The sequence below is a fragment of the Candoia aspera genome, chromosome 5 (assembly GCF_035149785.1).
Source record: "Candoia aspera isolate rCanAsp1 chromosome 5, rCanAsp1.hap2, whole genome shotgun sequence".
In the NCBI taxonomy this organism is placed as follows: Eukaryota; Metazoa; Chordata; class Lepidosauria; order Squamata; family Boidae; genus Candoia; species Candoia aspera.
Genome location: NC_086157.1, coordinates 49,710,866 through 49,720,385, shown reverse-complemented (window position 1 = coordinate 49,720,385; position 9,520 = coordinate 49,710,866). Strand labels below are relative to the sequence as shown.

General features: G+C 37.9%; 1 protein-coding gene across 4 annotated transcripts in view; it reads left to right on the top strand.

Moving 5' to 3' along the window:
- Positions 1 to 2,339: 2,339 nt before the first annotated feature.
- Positions 2,340 to 9,520, top strand: part of KLHL15 (kelch like family member 15) — a 36,621-nt gene continuing 29,440 nt past the window's right edge. The window contains exons 1-2 of one of the 4 annotated variants that reach the window (XM_063305186.1): positions 2,340 to 2,649; positions 2,933 to 2,989. The gene's annotated coding sequence lies outside the window, so the exon portion shown is untranslated. Of the gene's footprint in view, positions 2,715 to 2,932; positions 2,990 to 9,520 lie in introns of all 4 variants that reach the window. The other 3 variants (XM_063305184.1, XM_063305187.1, XM_063305185.1) reach the window with 3 other exon arrangements.

The following is a 9,520-nucleotide window of genomic DNA, read 5'->3' as shown; positions in this document are numbered from 1 at the left end:
CCTCTGAAGAGCTCAGAACAACTTAATATAATGTGTTCTGGGCCCTGTATGAAGCAAGGCCCAGAATATATCAAGTTCCTCTGAGCTCTTCAGATGAACTGTGGTACAAACATAACAGAAAGAAAGGTTATTGCAAGAATGATTTTGAGTCAGATAGTAACAAAGTATGTACAATATTGGGAATCAATTAGGATTTGATTCTTCGGTGTTGCTATCTTCTGTTGGTTGTTGTCTTTTCTTGTTTTTGATACTGGACACTGCTCAGAGTAGTTTTTATATTGGGAGGCTTTACAAATCTAATAAATAAATGGGAAAAATAAAAAACTAAATATAGGGTTTAGGGTTCAGATACTAGGCCTAATTCCATACTTAAATGTGTACTTTGAACACCATTAATACAATTCAGAAATTGATTTAAAGAAAGTCATAATGCACACTGGGACGGGAGTCTAATGCCATAAATGTTGAATGATTGCACGCATGGTAGTCTACACTGAGATTTCATGTGCAAGACTAGAACAGAGGTACTTTAACACCGGTATGATTCACTCCACAGAAGAAATTTCTCCTTTATGGTATTGCTTAACAATGGAGACCAAAACACCCATCAATGGAAACACAAATTACATTAATTTCAGTACAGGGGACTTCAGTAGCACACCTAAAATGGGGTGAGAATGCAACCCCCTTATATAGGCTTATGCAAATCAAAGTATACATGTAATCCATGAGGTCAGAGGTACTGAGGTAATAAAGATGGGACTACAAAGACAATGATGTTATTAAAAATACAGAGACTGTGTGTTAGAATAGCCATTCCTGTTAAACTTGTTATTTGTAAGTGTTACCTCCCTTGGCCTTGTTTTTTGGAGCTTTCCTCAACTTCAAATATCACTTCTTGTTATCAACATTCCTTTGCCTTCTAAGCATTTTTATGGCTGAACTGGTATTTTTATTGCTTCTCTAAGAGGCCCATGAAAGGTGATAGGGGAGACAGTGATCTGCTTAGCCTAACTAATACCATTTTCTCCTTCATATATTCCCGCCATTGTGCAAGGGGAAATGAATGAAACAATGGAATAGTATTATGTATGCTAAATAGCACTGATGTTAAATACATTAGTATAAGCGACTAGGTTCCATGTTGTGATGCGCTAAAACGAATGGCTAGGTTTTGGCCCAGTATTGTACAGATATAACCTATTTATTGTAAAGCAGCTTAGTTAATTCAGTAAGTCATGGTTTAATAAGCCTGAGTTAAGGTACTATAAACACGATCGCAATGTCTCTGATTATGGTCACTGGCCAATATTGCTTATATAACATTCCCTTGTACTTTATATTAATTAACTTGAAAAAAGAACCATTATCTATTTTGTTCTTACCAGAAAAAAAGGAATTAACATTACTTTATCTGCCCAGAAGTGCAACCTTCTGGATGTTGTTGGAGTCTAATGCCCATAATTTTTTATCATTGCCAGTTGCACCCTACATTCTATTTAAGACCGTACCTGAAAGCACAGTATCAGCCACCTGATTTTTCTCTCTCTGCCTCCTTGTTTTGTTTACTATCTATCCTCATTAAGACTATTTTGTGTCCCTGTGTTGACTAATAAAGGTATTGCCCCAGTTGTTTTTGGAATGAATCTGTATTAATAATCTTAAGGCCATAGCTACACCATAGACTTAGCATTTTATTTACTCTTTCTCTACAGGAAGTCATTCCTGGCAAGGTGAGCTGTGAAGTTGTGATAGCATGTTAATGTCTAGAAAGATTAAATAAAAATTTAGACAGATATCGTCTGTCACACAATCATGCTTTCAGTCTAACTTGTTTCATCTAACTGTTACGAGGAAAAAATGATGTGGAAGATTGTTTCCCTGAGCATTTATTACAAATGTAATAAATAATGTCTATCTCCTTCCAACATTAAACACCTTTATTAAACTACAGTTTCCCTAAATATAAAGGACATATGACAATTTAAGTATAAAGTTTATATAGAGATAACTTGTTCACAGAGTCAGTATAAGTCGAGGGAGACTTGACTATGTGGTAAGTGATATCCTTTACAGAACTGTAAATTTATTTCTTGAGGTGTATGTACACCCCATGAAATAAGGCCGTTTCTTACCTCGTTTAAAATACGCATTAATAAGGGATTTGTAGCCAAGGCCAAACAGGCTATGAAACTTTGCGTGGAAAAGGCTACCTACCTACCTCGCTCAAGATCCCAACCCCCCATAATGTGAAGCAAATTTTGTGAACTCCCAAAGAGCACAAGCTAGGGCCATCCTATCGGCGAAGAAGAGGCCAAATAAGAAACGCGGCGATGAATGAAAATCCCAAGGGGAGGAGATTCAGAGGCCAGGGGCGCCGGGCGAGGTGGGGCTAAGTGTTGCGTGCGCGGTTGGCGGCTTTTGTGAGGCAGCGGCGGTAGCGAATAGGGCGGCTCCGTAAGGGGTGGCTGATATGCGTGAAATGGGAAGGTGGCGACACTGGGAAATTGCGACGCCCTCAGCAGCAGTAGCGACTTCGTATTCATGGAGATTTTTCCTCCTTCTTCTCTGTGTTTCTCTGCCTTTCCTAAGGTGGTGGTGGTGGTGGCGGTGGCAGCGGCGGCAGCAGAAGCAACAGCGGAAGTGACGGTCAGTGTGGGGTGCTTGTCGTTGGGGGAAGATGCCGACTGTGGCTGTGCTAGGCAGACCAGAAGGTAAACAACTGTGACAGGGAAGGGAGAGGCAGGGATTCTGGGAGGGGGGCGAAGCAGGGCCCGGCGAAAGCCGGTGCCCGGACGTTGTCGCCGAAAGAGGCCTTTCTCACGAACGCGTTGACGAAGAGGGAGCCGAAGCGCGACACCTCAGTTGCCATGTTCACCTACTTTAGTCCCACTGTGAGACTGTCCTTCTCCTCTGTCTTTATGTTCCCCAGAGACCGCCCCTCTTCGTAGGGTCAGCGGGAATAGCTGTGCTTCAGAGCTGCTGAGAGGTAGGTGAAGCTGGGACCGGGTGTTCTTCACCCTCATTGCCCTCCCTTCTCCTGGCCTCCTCTTTGCTGCTCTTTTAGTCTTCTTGGGTTGTACTTTTCCCTTGGATCCTTCTCAGATAAAGCTTTTCTACTTCTTATTACCCTTTTGCTACCATGTTTGGCCCAAAATGAGTGCATAAACTAGGCCTTTTTACTTTTTTCCTAATTCCTAATTTTGAAGGTGCATTTTAAGAAGAGAGCAACGTCTTCGTTGAGATTTCTGACACAAAAAGACTGGAATGATTTCCTGATTATATGATGCTGCTATCCCACATGGTGGGGGATGTTTTTTTGACTACCCTTCTTGCTAACTGAGAACTTGGGTACTGGCTTTAGGCATTTGTATAGTATCTTTTCCTTTCAGATATCTTTATTTTGTTGTGTGGCATTTATTTTCTCTCCTTTAATTATTCAGCAAAACCATAAATAAGGTGGGAAAGAAGGTTGGAATATGGGCTGGCCTTATGTATCTGTGTAAATGTATCAGTGATGTTTTCAGAGAACTCCAGCCTATTATATCTAAAATATCTTTCCCATTTTCCTTATCCATATTTTAATCCTGAGTGATATGAACTTCTCAGCCTTTTGGCTAAGATCAAGTGCAGATATGAACTATTTGGATTTAATTTCAATTTCAGTCCGATCCCATCCCCTGCCCCAAGCAATATTTGGAAAATGCCTGAAAATTTCTGTTAGTGTGAATTATTTGATAGTACTGTAATCCAATATTGACAGTATGTTAAGCATTCAAGTAATTGGCATGCTAATTAGCTTTGAACCCTTGATATATTTGAGCTATATGTAACTTTCTTTGAGCTTAGTTAACCTGCCATCCATTTAAACAGGGAAAAAGGAAAAATAACTTATTTTGAGATGATGTATGTATATTCTGCAATACTGTTCCCTTTTCGGTATGTGTAAGCAAACAGCACTATATTTTTTGCAGTGCCATTTATTATTTTTGTTGTTAACATCTCATATTAAAAATAGTTTAATGGGGCATTTTTAAAATAATCAGGTCCCAATTTTGCTCCTTATTAACCCGATTACCCAATCAAATGCTTGTTTATAGGACAGGAATAAAAGCTGACACCAATGCATCATTTTTTAAGAGAAACAAAATATGCTATACGGTTAGTCCACAGTTGGCTTTTTCAATTAGTTTAAATGACTGTTTCAACTAATTTTATAATGAAAATAATAAAAGTAGAAGAAATAAGCATTGGCCTTAAGTCCAATAAGGTTATGGAGTAATACAAATGACTTTTCCCATGACATCACTTCATCCATAATGTCATTCATAATTCTGATATGGATTGTAGTGTGTATATTTGCTTTCAGCCTTTTGTACAGGAACTGTTTCTAGAACAGGCTATTTTACATTCACAGTTAATTGGTTCTAGGCAGGAATCTTGAATGTATGGGAAAAATAATTCATTGCAGTTTCTATATCATATTTTTATTTTCTGGTGATAGAAGTAGACAGATTTTTTATTGTTCCTTATCGTTCCTGGACATAAACAGTCTGGTATGTTATATGTTGTTATGAGCCATCTGTGATTAGTAGAACATGTTCACATTTTACCCTGCAGTAAGTATTAGTATTAGGTTTACAGAATATTGGAAGCTGGAGTCCATACTATTGGACAGTGCCCAGGTTGGGGATGGTTGTACTAGCTCCTGGATATCAGCATGGCCTTATTCTGTTTTTTTAATCACAGGGTAGATACAGTATAATAATATATCTACACGTTACTAATTTCAGAAAATCAGTATGTTGTATCACTAGAAATTAGGAAAAACCTGGGCTAAGTATGAAAACAGGAATTTGGAAGTGTGTCCTTGTGATTTTCAGTTCATATACTGTACTTGTAGACAAACTGGATAGCTAGCTTGTTGTGGCAATTGAAATGCGATAAAAATACTTGAAAAATGTGTCTAGCTGAGAGTGTTTGATGGACCTGAGTGGACATATGACTATTTTACATGAATATTTTCTTTAAACTAGAAAAAATGTATTGTCCAGTCATATGCCGTAAAATAGATACTTTAAGAAGTGAACACCTACTGCAACATTAGTAGTGTGTAGCTTGGAGTTATACAATAATATTATACCTTTCTTGTTTTTGTATATATGATCCATAGTGTATACTACTTACAACAGAGTTAAGGGACTTGGAGCATTCTAGCTTTTGCAGGGTTGTAGAAGGTATTCTAAGCTTGAAAGGGCCATTTTTAGTATTTTAGTTTTCTTTGGAGTTTGTTTTGAATGTGGAATTCAAAACATTTGGTGTTTTACATAAGCAAAGGCTTCAAAATGTGTTTATATGTTTATTATGGATTTTTTTTTTTAAATGCTTATTTTATAATAAGCTGGATGGTAAATAGCACTCATCACAGACCTTTTGGCCTCAAGATAAAACATGAGTGAGCAAGGAGTTGTTTCAAATGATCATTGTTCTCTGTGGTAGAACATTCAAGAGATGTCAGGTTTTGTTTGGTGAGAGGCCAACCCAATCAAATATTCTGCTATAACATTTCAAATGGTGCTGGTTGTAGTTATACTGACTCCTATAAACTACCAATCCTAGCTTTCCTCACCACTAGCTATGCTGCTGTGTCTCATGGGAGTTGCTGGTTTCTACCTTTTATTTACAAAATGGATTATGTGCCTGTATGAAGATTCTCAGTAGAAACTACTGCCAGAGCATGCTCAAGTCAGTGTAAAGAATCTGTAAAGGTCTATATTGCAACTTGTTTTGATTTGCATTTTACTGTTTTCAAATGTAGTGGCTGACACTGGATAGAATCTTTGTCTCTGTGTCTCCCACTCCATTCTCTTATTTAAATGTTGGTAACTTAATTTCATATCCTCTAAAATACTTTGAAGGAATGTCCTATATCCTGTCTGACTACTCAGGGTGGAATAATGTGAAAGACATGCTGGAACTGCATTTGGGATATTTGTTTCAACTCTTTCCTCCCTGGTCTCTCCAGAGTTAGAATAAGTCGAGAGATTTAAAAAAAACTTTCTATGATAAAATGAAAAGTGTAAGAGTTAAATAAACAGTGTATGAAAGTATGAATCATAGTTCTCTTTAAAAAAAATTGCAACAAACCAAACTGAAATAAAATGACTTTAGTGTAATTTAGAAGTTTGCTATGTTTGACAAGAAAGTTTCTTGACTATGTATCATGAAAAAATGCATGAAAATATTTACTAACAGTTCATTGGGTACTTTAAAGATCTAAATTATAACACATTTTCATGCCAATTAATAGGACAATCATAAGTATTTCTGTACTTCTCAGCTTGACTGACTCCTGAGGGTTTTCAATAAAAATTAAAAACATTATCAACAATCTATAAGAAATACAGAAGAAAGAATAGACATGGCTGTCCAATGTGAAAAACATTCCATCCCACAGTGATCAACTTCTGAATGCCCTTTCCAACAGTATATTTCTTACTGTCTTGCAAAGATCAAGAGGGAAAGTATCACACATACCTGTAGGGGCAAGTTGTTCCATAGTGTGGGTCCATGCTCCTTTAATTTCTGACAGGAGTGGAACCTTAAACATCCCCTCCCTATGTGCATTCGTGGACTGGGCAGATTCTCTTCGGAGGAAATAGCTTGTGAAGTATTCTAAAGCCAAGCCTTATAGAGCTTTATAAGTCAAAATCAGCATTTTGAATTGCACTCGGAAGGCTAGCTTTAGCCAGTTCAGTGATCAGAAAATAGATATTATGCTCACATGTCTCTTGCCTGCTAGCATCCTGGTTACCACGTTTTTATCAGCTTCAGCTCCTGAATTATTTTCAGAGGCAGCATCAAGAAAAGTACATTGCAGTAATTTAAGCATGTAGTAATGAGGGCATGTTGCCAGGGCCTTTGGCCTCTCTGCCAATGGCTTTCATCTACTGTTTGAACTGGAGACATGAGTCCAAGAGGATTCCAAGTTAGGGAACTGTTCATTCAATGGGAGGATGATCCAATCCAGAGCTAATGGTGGGGCCATATTTGAGCCAGGGTGTTTTTTTGACAAACAGCAACTCCATCTTGCTGGGATTTAGTCTGAACTTTTGTCTATCATCCAGACCCTCACAGCCTTCAAAAAACAGGTTAAGATTTCCACAGCAGCCCTGGCTCAACCTGGAGTGGTGATGTACAGTTATATATCATCAGCATACTGAAAATACCTTACCCAAAACAGATGGATGATCATTCCCAGCAGCTTCATATATGTGTTAAAGAGCAGTGGGGGCCTTATGTGTTGGAGGCACTGTTTATTAATAATGATATTACTGTGATGTAACCGAACTGATGTTACTTGTACTTCAGTTCATGTTTTGAAATACTTTTTTCCTCAACCTGTTAATTACAGTTGAATGACTGATAAAAAAAATACTGTACAAAACTTTCCTGAACAAGTAAACTTACTGGTATGTTATGAAGTTATATTATTTTCTTTAAAAGGCTATGCATTTTAGTATTTTAGTTATATACAGATGGTTAGGTGTGTGAAGCAAAAGGAAACTTATTCTCTAATTGTGTGATCATACTGGCTTTTATCTTACTTTAGTTAGCTGGAGTAAGATAGTAAGTAACAAGGTGAATCTTTGCTGTGAAGGTAGCCTGGGGAGCACACTGTCCAGTGAAATGTGTTTACAAAGCAAAGTAAAACAGTTTTGATCTGCAACAAAATGCTAAAGCTTTGGGAAGTTCCTTTTCAGAATTCTAGCTGTCTGGGTTCTAGGATATTCAATTCACTCTTGAGTTTTCTATTTTTTTTAATTGCATGCATTTTCTCTTGTTTTCTCTTGTCCAAGATATGGTGGCATTGGACATTGTGTTATAAATCTCATCCCTCCTCCTCCCTCCCCACAGTCAAGTAAGAAGGAGATTTGGGCTTGAGAGACAGAGGGAGATAAATTATTTCAGTCACTAGCCAGCATATAGCTGGGTCTGAAAAGGCATCTACCCCAAGAGTTGCAACCCACCCCTCCCATTCTTTTCTTTTTTTTAAGATTCGTGTTTATCTGTATACATGAATTTTATCCTTTATATAAAAAATAAACTCTGTCACATTATACTTGTTGTAGTTCATTCCTTAGGTGTCAGATTGATCTTGAAATCTCATCTTGAAATGTCATACAGTGCATTTTAACTATTGGTATTAATAAGAGTTGCACACATAAAGTAAAAAAGGCTATTTGCTTTTTTGTCTAAAGGAGGAATTGGGTTGTTCCAATTCGAACTGAAGTGTCACCAACAAAATTGCATTGCCAGACAAATTTCTGTCTGTCTGCCTATGAGTATTCCGTGTTATGAACCATCACCTGCAATCTGGGGTAGTTCTGTAAATTCATATTAGCAGAATATGGCTGAAAGCAAAGAGGAACTGAGGAGCCTTATGATGAAGGTGAAAGAAGAAAGTGCAAAAGCTGGCTTGCAGCTAAACCTCAAAAAAACCAAGATTATGGCAACCAGCTTGATTGAGAACTGGCAAATAGAGGGAGAAAATGTAGAAGCAGTGAAAGACTTTGTATTTCTAGGTGCGAAGATTACTGCAGATGCTGACTGCAGTCAGGAAATCAGAAGACTCTTAATCCTTGGGAGAAGAGCAATGACAAATCTCGATAAAATAGTTAAGAGCAGAGACCATCACACTGACAACAAAGGTCCGCATAGTTAAAGCAATGGTGTTCCCTGTAGTAACATATGGCTGCGAGAGCTGGACCATAAGGAAGGCTGAGAGAAGGAAGATCGATGCTTTTGAACTTGGTGTTGGAGGAAAATTCTGAGAGTGCCTTGGACTGCAAGAAGATCAAACCAGTCCATAATCCAGGAAAGAAAGCCAGACTGCTCACCTGAGGGAATGATATTAAAGGCAAAACTGAAATACTTTGGCCACATAGTGAGAAGACAGGACACCCTGGAGAAGATGCTGATGCTAGGGAGAGTGGAAGGCAAAAGGAAGAGGGGCCGACCAAGGGCAAGGTGGATGGATGATATTCTAGAGGTGACGGACTCGTCCCTGGGGGAGCTGGGGGTGTTGACTGACAGGAAGCTCTGGCGTGGGCTGGTCCATGAAGTCACGAAGAGTCGGAAGCAACTAAATGAATAAACAACAACTGACTTCATATTTGAACTAGACCCTACAGTGCAAGCTTCTATCTGTCTGTTCAGAAGTAAGATTCAGAAATAATTCATGGGTCCCCCAGTACCAGAATGTAAGCTTGTGATTATTAATTCTCAGTATTATCACAAGAATTTAGTTATTTACATGATTTCTATCTTATAATTTGAAAATACCATTCTATGTTATTGATTTAACAAAAATAAAAAAATATACTGTAAATATTAAAACATACAAAATAAATATAAGTTGAAAATAACAGCAATCTAATTAGACTAAAGCCATGCAACTTAAAATTTCAAAAAAAAGTTCTTGATTTTTTTAAAATTCAGTTTACTGTGTCAGACATTT